Genomic DNA, 10,087 nt, shown 5'->3' on the forward strand with positions numbered 1-10,087 from the left:
ATGTCAAGTGTATACTGTTTTTAATATATATACATATTCTCTCTCATTGGGGTTTTAATTTTTTCTGCTATTTGCTTCCCTTCTAAACTCCTTTAATTCTTTTAATTCCCTGGTCTGATAATTTATGATCCTGTTGAAGTCCAGCATCCCTTGTATTTCCCTGCCAATTGACAGTATTTTTCTCTCAACTGTCATGTCCAAGTCTATGAGAGGTATCAATAATAAATAATGATTGAATCCAAGGAACACTTGTTGAGTGCTGCATGCCATCTGCTTATAAATTCCTCATTGGTTCTAAATTTCCCCCAGCTTTTTGTTAATTTATATTCCTTGAGAGGAATATATTCAGATCTACTATACTCCAGTAGAGTACCAGTATATAAATCTAATCTGGGTTTCTTTTTATGTAATTTTACAGACTCATTCCAGTCCTCTGTTGGGCTTGTAAGAAAAATGGATGTCTTTCTGCAGTAATTCCACAACTAGGCAGCTGAACAGAACCGAGATGTTTATTAGAACCATACCCATTTCTTGGAGGCCTATACATAGGGAAGTGTTGTTGTTTTTGGTTATTCTGGACTGAAGATGGGCATAATGAACATATTTAGCAGATGCGGCGCTGGGGTGCAAATATCCACCCAGCGCCCCCAAATTACCACAGATAGTGTTGTGGCCGTAGCTGTGCACCACCAGTCATCCTGGGGGGGGGACTCTCCCCCATTCCGCTGCGGGAGAGTGATCCTCACAGAGGCTTGGGAGTGAAGTTGCACCCCTCCCAAGCCTCCGTGGGAGGAGAGCGCAGCTTCCCTCCCAAGCCTCCTCGGGAGGAGAGCGATCCCTGCAGAAGCTTGGGAGGGAAGTTGCATACCCGCCAGCTTTATGGTTGGCGGGGCGTAGCTGGCTGGCATGCTGTGAAAGGGGAGGCCTCCAGCAAAGCCGCACAGCTCCCCCACTCGCTGGGGCACCCCGAGGGGCCAGCGCCTTGGTGCAACGCACTACTAAGTCCTATGGGAAAGACGGCTCTGATAATGAAGTCATATGAGTGCACCACGATGTAAGTAAACAAATGTGTAATCAAGCAATGTATGTGCATGAGTGACTTGGACCTAAGAGTGCTTGTGGTGGTACACATTAACTACAGATCTGTGACTGTGGTGATAATACAGTATAGTACTTGCTGCACCATCACGCTATTAATATCTGGACTGACAAAACAAGCAACCACCTCCCACCTGCAAACTGACAAGAATCCCCAGAAATGGTTGTGTGAATAAGCTTTCCATGTGGGGGTATGAACTCTACACATCAGTTTCCTTTTAATTCTGTTGCTAATGTCGCTGCAGGAGGTGCTGGCTTCAGGAAAGCCAAGATCTCAGCAATAAGTATTTTTAGTTAAAATTGCTCCCAGAGAGACAATGATGCATTTTGCCCTAAGAGCAAAGGTGTGCAAACAGGGCTGTGCAACTAAGGAAAAGAGAGACAGGTCATCAGCCAGTCAGATAATAGGAAAAGAACAGCGAGGCAATGCAGGAGCAGAAATGATGTGCCTGCTGCCAAGGCAGTGGCGGCCATTAATGTTTTCAATGTTTTCAATGCGAGTCAATAGAAGATAGCAGTTAAGCACATCATAGACCTGTTTAAACAAGAAGCAGAACCAAGATGTAAAGCTTGGGTGTGGATGGGTGGGTATAAATGATAGAGATTATAATTTACAGCGAGGTATGTGTGTTCTCTCTTCAGGACAAGCAGATGGGCAGCTATATTCTCTTATTAAATAACTGTTTGCATGTAGAAAAATCGCACATCAGGGATAAGATTTTTGCCTAACCTTCTCCCTGACATGCTGTTTTCCTGTGTTCACTGGATGGGGTATTTGAGCATTCAAACATACAACCCATCCACCTACAGCATGATTCTGCTGTGTGTATGGACTGGTCCAGACAGTACCGTATTTTCCGTCCCATAGGATGCACCGGCCCATAGGACACACCTAGTTTTTTGGGGGGGGGAAATAAAGGATTTCCCCCCCTTTACTCCCCCCCCCAAACCAGGTCGGGGAACAGCGGGATGGCGCCGCTGCACCTCCCCGCTGTCTCCTGAGCTTGTGGGGCTGCCCGATGTTTGCCCGAAGCGCGGGGCACTCTGCTTCAGCGCTCCCCGCGCTCCATGCAGCAGGCTGCTATCCGCAGCCTAGGGAGCCCTACGGGAACTCCCATGGGCTCCCCAGGCTTGCTGATAGCTTCCTGAAGCCTGGAGAGCGAGAGGGGTCGGTGCGCACCGACCCCTCTCCCTCTCCAAGCTTCAGCAAAAGCCTGCATTCGCCCCATAGGACGCACACAGATTTTCCCTTCATTTTTGGAGGGGAAAAAGTGCGTCCTATAGGGCGAAAAATACGGTAACTGTAATAAACCCTCTTGTGCTTTGGAACTAGGCAGTGGCGTAGCGTGGGTTGTCAGCACCCGGGGCAAGGCAAGTAATTTGCGCCCCCTAACCCGTGGATTTGCGCCCCCTACCCTAACCCCCAGATGTTGCGCCCGGTGCGGCCGGCCCCCCCTGCACCCCCCACGCTACGCCACTGGAACTAGGTAATCAATGACAGAAAATCCCACTTCACAGCTGCCTGTAATGTCATGTAATCAAGTATTACTATGATTTCAAGGCTAGTTGCATTCTGTCAGTCTGGAAACTTGTCAAGGGAATCAACTGAGCTGCTCTTCCTTCCCTGTAGTCTACCTTTCTGTGGTTCCATAATGTGCTATAATTCTTGTATGTGTACAAGGATCAAGGGCCGCCATATCAGAAACAAGACCTTTAGTAAATGAGAACCCAAGATGGTTCAGTATGGCACCAGCCTGCACTGGCGGAGGAAGGGGGTGTGGGGGATGCGGTCCGCCCTGGGTGTCATCCCTGGGGGGGGTGACATCGCCCCCCGCCCCCATAGGACACTCACCACAGGCAGCACCACACTCGCAGAGCCTCCCCCGTGGGCAGCTTGGCCTGCCCCTGTGTGCACAGCATGTGCGCCGCTCCGGGTGCCAGAGCAGCTAGCTCCGCCTCTGCCAGCTTGTGCAACAGAAATGCCCTTTAGAAGCTGTGTGGGAGCCACTTCTCCATAAGCAGCTCCCATGAGACTGAATTTTTAAATGACTCAGCCACATGAAACCAGGGTCTTTCCTATAAACTAGCACCTTCAATTCAATGGGAATGGCCTTTATGATTCCCACTACCATGTTGCTAGGTCTCCCACCCCAAATATTTTGATTGGCATTTTCATAGACTGCTGGGTCTCTTAAAGGCATTCAAGCATTCTCCCAGCTGCTCATTGACAAGAGGTTACCGTATGCCTTAGAGAACCCCCAAAGAACAGTACAACAGTAGCTCCTAGGGCAATCTCAATTAGGACTCAAATTATGGGGGGTGGGGAATAGGGGAGCTCCTAAAACCATTCATACCCTGTACTCCTTGATTCCTTCCAGTTTTTATCCAGATCATGCCTCCCCACTCCCCGTTAGCCTTTTAAAATGGTTGTGAATGAGCCTTCACAACAGAGAATGGGACCCAGCCCCCTCTGCCCCCCTCTGTAATTTGATCACTGGCCAAATTGAGAAGGGTAGATGTGGGTAACTGAGGCTGCGGCATTCTGCTCATGAGGATTCTGTCTCAACTTGGAAGTGAGAAGTGAATGGCCCGGAAGAAGCAGAGAGAGGGAAGCTGGAAAAGAGAGGCAAAATAGAACTGTAATGGGCTGCTTGGAAAGAAAGTGCAAGGCAGGTGTAGGGAACCTGTGGCTCTCCAGATGTGACTGAACTACAGCTCCCATCAGCCCCAGCAAGCATTGCCAATGGCCTAGGGTGATGAGTTGTAGTTCAGCAACACTGGCGGGCCTAAGATTCCCCACTCCTGAGGTAAGACTTTTTACTAATTAGAAATAGGAGCAACAAGTAGCACTGAAAGAGGTTCTAATTAAAGGCCTTATTATTTTGCCTTGATTGATATTTCATTTTCCCTAAACTCCCTCGTTCGGGGAGGTGTCGAGAATTATTCCCCTTTTGTTCCTGTCAGAGGGGAATGAAACACACTCCCAAGGACAGGGCTTTAATTGGGTTTTTCTGTGCGTTTCTTCAGGTTTCATTGTGTTGCTGTTCAGGCAAAGCAACAATTGAGCTAACACCTGGGAAGCCAAACCTGACTGGAATGGAGAGGAGGGGAGGTTTCAGCATTCCTGTCATGAAACCATCACGCTGCCTCCCCCATTTCCCAGACAGCCCAGGTGGAAAAAAAGCCCTGGAGCCGCTCTGCTCCTTGGATGCTCTGCTCAGCCAGGGTGGAGTGGAGTATTTCTAAGTAGCAGGAGTGCTCTAGGGCATGATGTGCAGGGTTCCACTCAGTGCGCTCTCTCTCTCTTTTTCTCTCTTTCTCTCTCTTCCCACCCCCAACAGCTCATTATTTCTCCTCCTCCCAGGCAGCAAATGTTATTAAAATAACAGAAGGAGCCCAACTAGAATCATAAAGTGATAATTAACATGAATACTGGACTAGGAGCCACAATGGAAAAGGGAATTAAAGAGGCAGATAAAGGGTGACAAAACAGCGACAAAAGCTACTGGAGGTCAGGTGAACAGTAGCACCCTTTCACCCCATCCACTAATGTCCACGAGTCAAAAAAGCCAATGTGGTATTGTTTAGAATGATGGACCAGTACCTGTGAGACCACAGTTCAAATCCCTACTCAGCTGCAAAACTGACTGGGTGATCCCGAACCAGTCACAATCTCCCAGCCTAACCTACCTCACAGGGTTGTTGTGAGGAGAAAAAGCCAAGGGGAAGAGAACTGTGTATGCCACCTTGAGTTCCTTGGACAAAAGATGGTTTAGAAATGTATTAAGAAATACAGTGGTGCCCTGCAAGACGAACGCCTCGCAAGACGGAAAACCCGCTAGACGAAAGGGTTTTCCGTTTTGGAGGCGCTTCGCTAAACGAATTTCTCTATGGGGTTGCTTCGCAAGACGAAAAAATCTTGCGAGTTCCCGCGGGTTTTTTTCCGCTTTTTTCGCCCTGTTCCTAAGCTGCTAAGCCGCTTAACAGCTGATCTGCTGATAAGCCGCTTCTCTTTTTTTAAAAAAAATAATTTTTATTAGTTTTCACAACAATAAACAAGAAAAAAGAAAACAAACACAACACAGAAAAAACAAATAAACATAAAACATGACTTCCCCATACCTCCTTTTCACTGCATCCTTATTCCAAAAGATTTTTTAGCAACCCTTTAATCAATTTTTCTATTGGTTCTCTTTAAGTTTCCATAAAATTATTATTTACAGCTGTAATTCTCTGTTTCTCACCCCTTAACATCTTAACAGTCCTCAATTTTGCAGCAGTTTTTAAGATATACTTTAAATTTTTTCCAGTCCTCTTCCACCGCCTCTTTCCTCTGGTCACGGATTTTAGCTGACCGCTAAAAGCCGCTAGACCGCTAATAGCGCTAATCCGCTAAGCTGTCAATGGGCTTGCTTCGCAAGACGAAAAAACCGCTAGACGAAGAGAATCGCGGAACAGATTAATTTCGTCTTGCGAGGCACCACTGTAAACAATCTCCTCCAAGTAAAGTTGCCACTTTTTCTGACCTTACTTGCTGTGCTTTTAACTGTAGCTTCAGATGCAAAAAAATATTCAATGACGCTTTACCTGGCGTGGGTGTCAGTTGATGGACATCTGCTTAATGTTCGCAGGCCAGGAGGAGCCAGTGTAAAAACTGGCAACCAGAAGGAAGCCTGGCTGGCTAGGCCCCATGAAATCCTCTTGCAATAAAGATTTGACAGCCAATGCTGCACAGATGGCAATGAGACAGTGCCACTTAGATGGTTCCTAGGCTACAGCACAATGCTCAACCAGTAGCCCCTCTCTCACAGACTCTCATAAAAAGGTCCCATAAAAAGGTAAGGCAATAACAGCAGAGGACAAATTAGGATTGGCTTAAGATCCAGTCGGTGTGAAGCTGGTTTAAGAAACAATGCATCAAATGGTAGTATTTTAACAACAAAATAAAGGATACATATACATTTTAGATCAAAACCCCAGGTTTGGAAAGGCAGTGAGCACACAATACAGTATAAGGAAGTGTGAACACAGCCTAGGCTTTGCTGCCTAGCAGACTGGATTGTCAAACTGAGCACTCCCCAACTCTGTTTATCATCACTGAGTACAACCAGTTTGCTTATTCAAATAAGGTACATTTGATATGGGTATTTGGCAGAAATCTTCTCTTCCTGGTCCTCTTTGACCCATATCAGAAATCTGGAATAGCCAGTATCTGCCCTAGTCCTCCTTTCACCTCATAAGAAGTGATAATTCCCACAACCACATTGAGGTGTTGAGAATGTAGGTTTAGTGGATCGGTGAAGAGCTCAATGTATGATGCAGCTGTCGCATGATTGTTTCACCATGTCTCAGCTTACATAATTGTACACAACACAGTTCACATAATCCTTGTCATCACTTTCAGCAATGCCTGTTTTCTCCTTCTTTGTGCTCAAAGACTGAGTACAAATTATACTTTAAAGCACATTCAGAGCACATTTCTCCCCTTCAAAGAATTCTGGAAACTGTAGTTTTTTCAGGGCTGTTGGGAATTGAAAACTTGTGAAGTATAAACTACAATGCCCTGAATTCTTTTTAAGGAAAATAATGTATTTGCAAGTGTGCTTTCAATATATGCTGTAGACACAGCATGAGTCAGTCTGGGAACCCACCCTACACTTTACAAGGCCTTGTACATCACAAAACCCACAGCAGCTTCATATATTGATCTGTATTTATTATTTTTATCCCCCATCCTGTCTGGCAGGATGAAGAAAGCTTGCAACCAAGTTCATCAATTGATCATCATATCTAACAATATCCTCATATGACTTGAGAAAACAAATGAAGGAAAAATAACAATAATTACAAGTGGAACCCACAACAAAAAGTTGCCACATGGAGTGCTTTTGTTCTGATCACTCAATTCAGTTCCCCCTCCCTCTGGATGGTGCTATTTTGGTTACATAAGCAACAGCACTTACCTCTAAAAAGAGGAGGAATTATATCTGGTCCCCAAGTAGTCTGCTATCAGGTGGAGGAACTCAATTCCATAGAACAACACCTAGTGGAGGAGATTGCAGTGGCAATAGTTCATCTTGCCTGTTTATATACCTTTCCAGCTTACAGGTCATCTGGCAGTTTATTTATGCCTCTGAATTACATTTCCCTCTCATGCCAGGTAACCACTGGACAGCTCTACCAGTGCACTGCCAAGAGAGGATGCATGCTCTGATGAAAAATATATGTGCTTGGGGCTCTATTGAACTAGGTGCCTTGATTTAGAATGAGGGCATGTAATGACTGGCAATATGAAGAAAAAGGCAGTAGTACAGATGATTAATATGGTGCCCAGTGATGAAAACTGTGATGGTTATAATGAGAGTAAAGGCATCAGTACATGGAAACACAAGGGAGGGGGTGCTTAGATGGGACTCAAATGCTAACAGTGTTTGATAAATTAGAGACAGGGACTGAGATCAATTAGATCAACTTCAGCAAGAACATGCGCAACATGATTTATGTGAGGAGAAATAACCATAAGCAGCACATGTATAAAATAGGATGCACTAGTGAGGCAGCCAGCCTGTAGAGATGGGAAGGGATGACAAATTGAAGAGCCCACAATGTGATGCACTCCCAAAAGCCTCAGGCACCCCATTGGGCTGTATTCACAGGGAAGTCACGTGCGCAGCTAGATTGTTTCACTCCCGAGGAAGGAAGGACACAGTTGGAAGCCTTCATTTTTTAGCACTGTTGTTCAAAAATGAGAAGAGATGAAAGAGGTCAGAGGACAGCAAGGAAAATCATAAAGGGTGTTTAGAGAGCTAAGCCCCCAGAGAAAAGGTTAAGGGAAACCAGTTTAATATTGGCCCTCTGGGAAAAAGGCAGCTGAGGAGTTACATGAGATCCAGCTCGTATAAAGAGATTGATTCTCACCAGCTGAGGACAGTGGGGAAGAGAAAAAAGGAAACAACTGGCTGAAGCTGCACTTGGGAACACTTAGGTTCAGTTGCCAAAATATCAGAGCTTCATCTTGAGTTAAGTCGCAGTAGCCATTGCCAAGCATGGCCTAGGAATGTAGGAAGCTGCCTTCTATTTAGAGACCATTGGTCTATCTAGCTCAGGACGGTCTACACTGACTGGCAGCAGCTCTCCAGAATTTCAGATGGGGTCACTCTCCCAGCCCTCTGCCACTGAGCTGTAGCCCTTTCCCAGCTGCTTGCCTAACAAAATTGAGAGGAATGCTTGGCCAGTCCCAAGAGGCTTTCGCGTAACACAGCATTTTAGACCAGCGTTGAAGCATCGCAAAGGGCTGGCAGGAGAAGGAGCCATGAAGGCCAGGGGTGAGGACCTTTTGATTCAGCCAGGCCTTTTAAGTAAATGGTGGGCTCTTACTGTTTCAGTGTGGTTTTTAATGTGAGCTGCAAATTGTTTTATTCCACTCAGGAGAAAGTGTTGTGATGTGTTTTTACATTTTTGTGGGTTTTAATTATTTGTATTTTAAACATTGTGGTCTGTACTTATTTTCGTAAATAAGTATTTATTGATGGGTGGCCATATACATTTAATAAATAATAATTCTACTTTGTTAATCGATGAAAAGATGGAAAGTCTGCTAAAGGCAGTGTGGGATGCTTGCCCCCCACAGAGGTATTTTTTTATTGCACATTCATCGCAACTTGTGTTCATGATGTTATCGGGTCTATCGGAAGTGACTGTTTCGGTTTGCAAACTATTTTTGGAAGCTGAACATCTGATGGGGCATCCGCAGCTTCCAGTTGGCTGCAGAAGCTTCCTGCAGCCAATCAGAAGCTACGCTTTGGTTTCCGAACAGATTCTGTTCGGCTTCCAAGGTACAACTGTAGATGGAAACCACAGGAAGGGCGAGTGCTGTTGTACTCAAATTCTGCTTGCAGGTTTCCCATAGGTGTCTAGTTGAATACTGAGAGAACAGGGTGCTGAACTAAATGGATCACTGGCCTGATGCTACTGGCTCTTCTTATGTTCTTAATCCCATTAAAGTAAATGAGATTTCTTCATGAGCACATATGTTCAGGATTGTGCTGTTAAGCCACTTAATTCTGACTGGATTATCATGCTAGAGTCATGGGGTTGTGCAGTGGTGAAGTTGCAGTGACTAGATTGAGTGGGATTTAACCAAAATAAAGCAGTATTTGGTTACTGGATTTCAGGACAATAACTATGGCCAGCTCTAAAGAAAGATATGTTTTATTTGGAGTTTATTTTTATTTTTTTAATTGATGGAATTATACTCTTAGGATAAAAAAAGGTAAAGGACCCCTGGATGGTTAAGTCCAGCCAAAGGCGACTATGAGGTTGCAGCACTCATCTCGCTTTCAGGCTGAGGGAGCTGGCATTTGTCCGTAGACAGCTTTCCAGGTCATGTGGCCAGCATGACTAAACTGCTTCTAGTGCAATGGAACACCATGAAGGAAACCAGAACACATGGAAAAGCCACTTACCTTTCCGCTGCAGCGGTCCCTTTTTATCTACTTGCACTGGTGTGCTTTCAAACTGCTAGGTTGGCAGGGTCTGGGACAGAGCAACAGGAGCTCACCTCGTCGTGGGGATTCGAACCGCCAACCTTCTAATCGGCAAGCCCAAGAGACTCCGTGGTTTAGACCACAGCACCACCCGCTTCCCACTCTTCGGATATTTAGCCTGTGAAACCAAGTGCCTTGAAGTATGGATGGAGACATCATTCATCTGGCCACTCCCAGAATGACACACACACACAATTTTGTATGACTGTAGATGAAAGATGGCGACTAGAAAGCGGGAGGATCTGAACCAGCTCAGTTAAAGGTCTATCTGTCTCTTTTTCATTCCAGCAGCTGCCAGGTGGCTGCTTGTTCACAGACTGATTTCTGGAAGAGATAAGCAATCTCATCTGGCATATGTTGTTTCATTTTTGTGCAAATCGCCAGGAACTTAACAGCAGTGGTTGTGTAAGAGTCCTGCTTAGCCAGTCACCCTGTCATCAAAT

The sequence above is a fragment of the Podarcis erhardii genome, assembly GCF_964252035.2.
Source record: "Podarcis erhardii genome assembly, chromosome: 1".
Taxonomy (NCBI): Eukaryota; Metazoa; Chordata; class Lepidosauria; order Squamata; family Lacertidae; genus Podarcis; species Podarcis erhardii.